Source organism: Phocoena sinus, chromosome 9 (assembly GCF_008692025.1).
Source record: "Phocoena sinus isolate mPhoSin1 chromosome 9, mPhoSin1.pri, whole genome shotgun sequence".
NCBI lineage: Eukaryota > Metazoa > Chordata > Mammalia > Artiodactyla > Phocoenidae > Phocoena > Phocoena sinus.
The window spans coordinates 12743285-12752922 of NC_045771.1; the positions used below are offsets into that span (position 1 = coordinate 12743285).

The 9638-nt window shown below is 45.4% G+C and overlaps 1 protein-coding gene across 1 annotated transcript in view; it reads right to left on the reverse strand.

Moving 5' to 3' along the window:
* AGK (acylglycerol kinase) overlaps nt 1-8330 on the reverse strand; it is a 126107-nt gene extending 117777 nt beyond the window's left edge. The window contains exon 1 of the mRNA XM_032642229.1: nt 6672-8330. The gene's annotated coding sequence lies outside the window, so the exon portion shown is untranslated. The remainder of the gene's footprint in view (nt 1-6671) is intronic.
* Between the last annotated feature and the right edge of the window lie 1308 nt (nt 8331-9638).

Sequence of the window (9638 nt, forward strand, 5' to 3'; positions counted from 1 at the left end):
ATGCAATAGACCAGATAGATTTAATTGATATTTATAGGATATTCCATCCTAAAACAGCAGATTTCACTTTCATCTGAAGCGTGCACTGAACATTCTCTCCAGGAGAGATCACATCTTGGGTCACAAATCAAGTCTCAGTAAATTTAAGAAAATTGAAATCATATCAAGCATCTTTTCTGACCATAACACTATGAGATTAGAAATGAATTACATAAAAAACACAAACACATGGAGGCTAAACAATACGTTATTAAATAACCAAGAGATCACTGAAGATATCAAAGAGGAAACCAAAAAATACCTAGGGGGCTTCCCTGGTGGCGCAGTGGTTGAGAGTCTGCCTGCCGGTGCAGGGGACACAGGTTCGTGCCCCGGTCCGGGAAGATCCCACACGCCGTGGAGCAGCTGGGACCGTGAGCCATGGCCACTGGGCCTGCGTGTCCGGAGCCTGTGCTTCACAACAGGAGAGGCCACAACAGTGAGAGGCCCGCGTACCGGAAAAAAAAAAAAAAAACAAAAAAAACCTAGGGACAAATGACAATGAAAACACGACGATCCGAAACCTATGGGATGCAGCAAAAGCAGTTCTAAGCGGGAAGTTTATAGCAATACAATCCTACCTCAAGAAACGACAAATATCTCAAATAAACAACCTAACCTTACACCTAAAAGGAACTAGAGAAAGAACAAACAAAACCCAAAGTTAGCAGAACGAAAGAAATCATAAAGATAGAGCAGAAATAAATGAAATAGAAACAAAGAAAACAATAGCAAAGACCAATAAAACTAAAAGATGGTTCTTTGAGAAGATAAACAAAATTGATAAACCATTAGCAAGACTCATCAAGAAAAAAAGGGAGAGGACTCAAGTCAATAAAATTAGAAATGAAAAAGAAGTTACACAGACACCACAGAAATACAAAGCATCCTAAGAGACTACTACAAGCAACTCTATGCCAATAAAATGGACAACCTGGAAGAAGTGGACAAATTCTTAGAAAGGTATAACCTTCCAAGACTGAACCAGGAAGAAACAGAAATTATGAACAGACCAATCACAAGTAATGAAATTGAAACTGTGATTAAAAATCTTCCAACTAACAAAAGTCCAGGGCCAGATGGCTTCACAGGTGAATTCTATCAAACATTTAGAGAAGAGCTAACACCCATCCTTCCCAAACTCTTCCCAAAAATTGCAGAGGAAGGAACACTCCCAAATTCATTCTATGAGGCCACCATCACCCTGATACCAAAACCAGACAAAGATACTCCAAAAAAAGAAAATGACAGACCAATAACACTGATGAATATAGATACAAAAATCCTCAACAAAATACTAGCAAACAGAATCCAACAACACATTAAAAGGATCATACACCATGATCAAGTGGAATTTATCCCAGGGATGCAAGGATTCTTCAATATATGCAAATCAATCAATGTGATACACCACATTAACATACTGAAGAATAAAAACCGTATGATCTCAATAGATGCAGAAAAAGTTTTTGACAAAATTCAACACCTGTTTATAATAAAAACTCTCCAGAAAGTGGGCATAGAGGGAACCTACCTCAACATAATAAAGGCCATATACGACAAATCCACAGCAAACATCATTCTCAATGGTGAAAAACTGAAAGCATTTCCTCTAAGATCAGGAACAAGACAAGGATGTCCACTCTCACCCCTATTATTCAACACAGTTTTGGAAGTCCTAACCACAGCAATGAGAGAAGAAAAATAAATAAAAGGAATACAAATTGGAAAAGAAGAGGTAAAACTTTCACTGTTTGCAGATGACATGCTACTATACATAGAGAATCCTTAAGATGCCACCAGAAAACTACTAGAGTTAATCAATGAATTTGGTTAAGTTGCAGGATACAAAATTAATGCACAGAAATCTCTTACATTCCTATACACCAATGATGAAAAATCTGAAAGAGAAATTAAGGAAACACTCCCATTTACCGCTGCAACAAAAAGAATAAAATACCTAGGAATAAAGTTACCTAGGGAGACAAAAGACCTGTATGCAGAAAACTATAGGACACTGATGAAAGAAATTACAGATGATACCAACAGATGGAGAGATATACCATGTTCTTGGATTGGAAGAATCAATATTGTGAAAATGACTATATTACCCAAAGCAGTCTACAGATTCAATGCAACCCTTATCAAATTACCAATGGCATTTTTTACAGAACTAGAACAAAAAATCTTAAAATTTGTATGGAGACACAAAAGCCCCTAAATAGCCAAAGTCGTCTTGAGGGAAAAAAACAGAGCTGGAGGAATCAGACTCCCTGACTTCAGAGTATACTACAAAGCTACAGTAATCAAGACAATATGGCACTGGCACAAAAACAGAAATATAGATCAATGGAACAGGATACAAAGCCCAGAGATAAACTGACACACCTATGGTCAACTAATCTATGACAAAGAAGGCAAGGATACACAATGGAGAAAAGACAGTCTCTTCAATAAGTGGTGCTGGGACGACAGGACAGCTACATGTAGGAGAATGAAATTAGAACACTCCCTAACACCATACACAAAAATAAACTCAAAATGGTTTAGAGACCTAAATGTAAGACTGAACACTATAAAGGTCTTAGAGGAAAACATAGGAAGAACACTCTTTGACATAAATCACAGCAAGATCTTTTTTGATCCACCTCCTAGAATAATGGAAATAAAAACAAATATAAGCAAATGGGACCGAATGAAACTTAAAAGCTTTTACAAAGCAAAGGAAACTACAAACAAGACAAAAAGACAACCCTCAGAATGGGAGAAAATATTTTCAAGTGAAGCTACTGACAAAGGATTAATCTCCAAAATATACAAGCATCCCATGCAGCTCAATATTAAAAAAACAATCAACCCAATCCAAAGATGGGCAGAAGACCTAAATAGACATTTCTCCAAAAAAGACATACAGATGGCCAAGAAGCACATGAAAAGCTGCTCAGCATCACTAATTATTAGAGAAATGCAAATCAAAACTACAATGAGGTATCACCTCACACCAGTCAGAATGAGCATCATCAGAAAATCTACAAACAACAAATGCTGGAGAGGGTGTGGAGAAAAGGGAACCCTCTTGCACTGTTGGTGGGAATGTAAATTGATATAGCCACTATGGAGAACAGTATGGAGGTTCCCTAAAAAACTAAAAAATAGAACTAGCATATGACCCAGCAATCCCACTACTGGGCATAGACCCAGAGAAAACCATAATTCAAAAAGACACATGCACCCCAATGTTCACTGCAGCACTATTTACAATAGCCAGGACATGGAAGCAACCTAGATGCCCATCGACAGATGAATGGATAAAGAAGATGTGGTACATATATACAATGGAATATTACTCAGCCATAAAAAGGAACGAAATTGGGTCATTTGTTGAGACATGGATGGACTTAGAGACTGGCATACAGAGTGAAGTAAGTCAGAAAGAGAAAAACAAGTATCGTACATTAACGCATATATGTGGAACCTAGAAAAATGGTACAGATGAACCGGTTTGCAGGACAGAAATAGAGACACAGATGTAGAGTAGAAACGTATGGACACCAAGGGGGGAAAGTGGAAGGGGGTGGGGAAGGTGGTGTGATGAATTGGGCTATTGGGATTGACATGTATACACTGATGTGTATAAAACTGGTGACTAATAAGGACCTGCTGTATAAAAAGATAAATAAAATTAAATTAAAAAAAATTTTTTTTAATTAAAAGAAGAAAATTCTAGAGAACCTAAAAAAAAGAAAGGAATGAAATTCTACCATTTACAACAATGTTGTTGGACCTAGAGTGTATTATGCTTAGTGAAATAAGTCAGAGAAAGACAGAAACTCCATCACTTATACATAGAATCTAAAAAAATAAAATGAATGTATATAACAAAACAGAAACAGATTCACAGATAAAGAGAACAGACGAGCGGTTACCAGTGGGGAGAGGGAGGGGGCAAGATAGAAGTATGGAATTAAGAGATACAAACTGCTATGTATAAAATAAGTAACCAGGATATATTGTACAGCACAGGGAAGTACGGCCATTGTTTTGTGATTACGTTAAATGGAGTATAATCTATAAAAATATTGAATCACCGTGTTGTACACCTGAAACTAATATAATATTGTAAGTCAACTATACTTTAATAAACAATTTAAATCTAAAAAAATATTATGAGTGCTGTGGGGAGAATATACAGTAGCAGAGCAAGGATGGAAGCAGGGAGACCAGTGGGGAAGGCTTTGCAATGACGTAGGCAAGAAACGATGGCAGTTTGGCCCAGGGTGGTAGCAGCTGGATGGCAAGAGGTAGCTGATTTCTTGGTATATTTAGAAGGAAGAGCAAACAGAATTTGCCAAAGGATTAGATGTGGGGCAGGAGAGGAAGAGAGGAGTTAAGACTAACTCTAAAATGGGAGAATAGAAGAGACGTTTATTGAGATGGGGTGGGCTTAGGGAGGAACGGTCTGGGACCTGTTCTACTTGGAATGTCTCCAAGTGGAAGACACCCACGTGGAGACGGGCATCAGGCAGCGGGATATGTACACCTGGAACTTACCTCATGCTGACCTGACCCCCAGCTTTGTCCTCTCCCTCCTAGCCAGCCCAGCATCTTCTCTGTCTTGGCATGACACTGCATGATGTCTTTAAATCTGAGCACTTCCAGCCTCATCCCACACTTCCGACTAGGTTCAATGTCTCCCTGGTTCTCATACTACTCCACTCCCTACTCCTAAATCAAAAGGTGAACAGGCGATCAGGACATGTCCTATGCTTGGAGAGCAACCATTTGAAAGCCTTCCCCATCTTACTTCCGTCAATTCCTTTCCAGCACCTCCTAAGCAAAGGCAGAAATGCTTAAGTTGCACTGCAGCCTCAACAAACTACCTCTGAAGCCTTTGTTCCATGTCCTCACCAAGGAAGCCTCTGAGGACGAGGTTTCTCATGTGCCCTGGGATGAGGGAGAGAGTTTTTGGAACAGTGGGAACAAGTTACTTTTCCCCTAGAAAGATATACTAATGCTACCTTATGAAGTAAGCTATCTCTAAAGCTCAGTATCTGAACACACTAAAAGTTAATTTCTCACCCACATCACAGTTTGGTGTGAGTCAGGCATCTCTCCTGGTGGCACTCTTCCACGTGGTGACTCAGGATCCCAGACCCTTCCATTGTGTGTCTCCTCCATTGTAGTCCCTCACTTCCAGCACTTGGCACATTGACCAGGTCTGGAAGTGGCATATGTCACTTCTGCCCACATTCCGTTGTCTGGAACTCAATCCCATGGTTCCACCTAACAGCAGGTGAGGCTGGGGAATCTAGTCTCCCCACCTGCCCAGGAAGAAGCAACAGGACTGGCGAGCATCTCTCCAGTCTCTGACACCAAAAGGTTTACCCCCCCTCCTAGTGATGCATACATTGGTACTTCGGTTTTGCCCTTATTCTCTCGTGAATGTTACAGCGTGATTCTACTTTGACGTGCATGATTCCTCCCAGTGAACCCAAAAGATCGAGCTTCTGAATCAGCAGAGTTGAGGACCAAACCGCACTGACCCAAAGCGCACTCAAGCCGCAAAGTTCCCTCAGTCACATCTTAGCTGGAACAACACTGACCACCGGAGTCATCAGAAAGGCCCAAACGCATTACCTGTGCTCTGTGCTCTGTTTAATGTGTCAATGAAGTGTGTCCTAAATTTACTTATTTCTAGGATCTCTTCCTCATTCCCCAGCAGGCCCGGTTTTACTGCCCTCACATGCTTCCCATGGCGAGGGAGGGAGCTGAGGAAAGTGACTCGAAAAGGAACAAGGCAGAGGAAGGGAGGGAAAGGACAGGGTAAGGGAGGAAGTAAGCTAAACGGTGAAGACAAAAACCTGTGGGCTTCCCTGGTGGCGCAGTGGTTGAGAGTCCGCCTGCCGATTCTCGGTATACGGGTTCGTGCCCCGGTCGGGGAAGATCCCACATGCCGCGGAGCGGCTGGGCCCGTGAGCCATGGCCGCTGAACCTGCGCGTCCGGAGCCTGTGCTCCGCAACGGGAGAGGCCTACAACAGTGAGAGGCCCGCGTACCACAAAAAAGAAAAAAGAAAAAAAAAAAAAAAACCTATACCTGAGAGGGAGGAAGGGAAGTCAAAGGTGAACATCAGCTCGGGAGAAAGGGTTGGGGGGCCACCCAGCAAGAGGGCGAGAGCTGCAGGAGTCCGAGGAGAGGGAAAGGCAGGCGGACGCAGGGAAGGGCGCCCTTAAGAGACCCTGGGGCGGCAGCCAGGGAAACCGAGTGCAGCTGTTACTATGGCAGCGGCGTACTTTGGGCTCCAAGGAGCACGAGCATCGATCCTTTGGGAGCAGAACCTGCTCCCACCCGGGAATGGGGGAGCGGGAAGCAGGAAAGAGGCGGAGGTGCAGGGGCGGGTAAGGATGGACCTGAGCGCACGCAGAGACATACCAGAGGGAGGAAGGGAAAGCTGCCCCTGCTGGAAAGAGCAAGTAAGTGCCCTGTGCTTGGCAGGCTAGCTTTTCACCTCCTGCAGACACTCAAAGCTCCCGCTTCTCAGTCTCAGTTTGAAATAAACACACTTGCCCACCTAGACGAAAGGACTGAGGCTGTGCCTCCCACCCATCCGAGCTGCCCCGTGCCTGGCCTTACCTGGCACACCTGGCCGCACTTGGATGCTTCTCGCTGGGAGTGCAGGCTGCCTCCGGGACTTTCTACTGCTCTGCAGGAAAATCTCAGGGCTGGGGCCTGAGGTCAAGAAGTGCGACGTGGGTCCGGGTGCGTGGGCTGCAATTACGATACTCGAGGGGGCGGCCGGCCCGAGGCGCAGAAACAGCCACAGAATCAGCCGTAAAGGATCGAACTGGCCCCGCTTCCTCTCTGAACGTTGGCCTCCGCGTCCTTCGCTCGGCAGTACTTTTCAGACTGCCGGCTAATTAGCAGACAGAGCATGCGCAGAAAAGGTCCCGCTCAACTCCAGGCGCAGGTGGGCAGGGCAGGTCGCGCCCCTCGGGGCAATTTCCCACAGCTGGGCAACCTGCGCCTTCCCTCATTGGTTTCACTCCATCAGATCTGCTTGGATTTTGTTTTTCTCTCTCTCCTTTTGTTTTCTCCGTTGCGTTTCCTCTCTCTTCCTTTCCTTCGTTGTGGGCCACACCTGAGACTTCTCGTGGACGTTACTGAGTCTACAGGGCACTTAATAAGAGGGCAACCCAAGGCCACCCCCATATGAAGGTTTTTTTTCTTCAGGCACCTTGGGGAGCTTGCTTGCATTTTCATCAAGCCGCCTCACTGCCAAACTCCACCCAAGCCTGTCAGTTAAAGTACACGATTTACTTTATGGATGTTTAAGTAACAGAAAGGAACTGCTCATGTACACTGTGCGGTTTGAAAGTAATAACGTTGAGGCTACAGGCCACATAGGAATCCCACGTCATCACTTCAGTTACATCTGAATTGTGGTGGTGACGGTGCCATCTTGCTTCACTCAGTTATCTCCACGTGGGTTAACGCCCTTCCCAGGAATCCCTTATCACCCCTCTCTTGGGTCCTTTTGGCGAGATTCACTGGATCTGGGGGAAGGTGATGGCTGGCTGCTGTTTCTACTGCCTGCCTCTCCAAGGCTTCAAAACCAAGGCTTGTAGGTTCTCCGAGCTGCCTGGGACTACCATGCACGTTTGTGTTCCATTCTTACAGATCTGTTCTTTTTAGCTCTCCCTCTGTTTCCTTGTGTCCTCGCTCCCAGGGTTCCCTGGCCCTCCCTGCGCTCGGATTCGGCTTATGTTAGTGACTCTTTAGCCTGCGTCTGGAGCAACTACACTAGAAAGTTCCCTTAGCTTGCCACAGCTCCAGGCCCGGCCTTGGCAATCCCGGCCTACCCAGATGTTCCGCTTTACCTTGACTGATACGGATCAGCAGGCCGCAGAGTTCACAAGTCCCAGCTGCGTTCTGCCTCGCAAATAAGCATTCTTAAGGAGCTGCATCTGTTTGCTTTCCCAGAGACACGGCCCCATTTCTCTCCTCCATCTCAGATTCCACTCAGGACAGAGCCACTGTGGAAGAAGGCTAGGCAGCTGGGATGCCTTTAAATAATAAAGTGCCTTTTAGACCCTCAGAGCTGGACTGGGCCTTAGACATCACCTAGTCCGGTGATTCCCAGAGGAGCTGGGAAGGATGAAGAGAGCTGAAACTTGCCAGTGGCAGGAAACACTGCGCCCAAGCAGCTGTGACATCCGGGCAGCTCCACTGGGAAATGGGCTCCAAGCCTGGCTGACCACGAGGATCACAGAGGCGCTGAGCTGGCCCCTTTCTGCTGGGCACAGGCTTCCTTCTCCCCTGGGTTTCTTTAAAATGTTAATTTCTTGAAACAGTTTGTCCACCTGTTCTTGTGAAATTTTCCATCCACCCTACTACGCCTTTGGTGGTTTTCTCCTTCCTCTTCAATGTATTTCCTAAGATCCTCTGTTTCTCCACCCACCAACTTGAGTCCCACACAAACACCACAGAAGAGTGTGGACATTCTTACCACTTTATATTTACCACCTGCCCTCATACCTATTCCTGTTCATTTCTCCTAAAGAAAACACCATCCCGATCAGTTCTCCTTCGATCCTGTGCCCAGTTGGCAAACACAGACCCATCTGTACAAACACACACATAACAGGATGTTTAATCCTGCTCTTCCTGAGGCCTCTGTGTTCAAAGGGAATCCCCAAAGGTGGAGAACAGTATAACAGGTGTCATGCCTCTTACATCCTAATGGGTGTCAGACCACTTGCAGGACACCTTGTAAGGTTGAGAAACCAGTGTAGTCAGAGTTAGTCCACTACCCGCCTGCGTCCTATGACAGAGAACCAAGGAGAGACCATTCCTTTGGAGAAATTTCTGATGCTTTGCCCTCCTCTCAAATCATCATGGACTGCTGGGCTTCCTCGGAGAGGCTGGCATGTCTCTGGGGGCATACTGGGAATTAGTACGTAATAAGAGCCTAAAAAATACAAGGGGAAAAGGCTTGAGGTGATGAGAGAGAGAGAAAGAGAAGTGCCTTAGAAGCAATGTGCATTTACACAAGTAACAGTAGAGCAGTGATGTTTCCTGTCCTGGCCAACCAAGTGGGTCACGTGCTGGAAGGAAATGACCTGGTGCCATTTCCCAGGAACCTCGCCCGTGAGCACTGCCTGGGAGGATGAACTGACCCAGCAGAAGGGTGGATCCCTGGAGTTGAGAGCCTGAGCGTTGGAGGTTTAAGCGGCCGTGGGGGGAGCTATTGCCTGATTCATTGGAACAGCACCGGGAGGTTCTAGTGGGGAATGTCAGAGAAACCAGAGAAGGAAACCTCGAGTAAAAAGTCAGCTTTGAAATTCTGCCAGAGCCAGAGACCACCAACATTACAGCAGCCAGAAACTGTTCCTTTTTCCTAACCCTCCCCAGGACCAGACATAACAGCTTGCAAGGAGCCAGTGGAGAAAAGAGAAAAGCGGCCATCCTGACCCCTCCTGTACTGCAGGCAGCAGACCTGCGGGAGGGGCAAAGCCCTAGATGGTGTAAATTATTATGTGGGACTGGACATATTCACTACGAAAAGAAATCTGTTCTTGTGATTACAAGGACGGGGGAAAT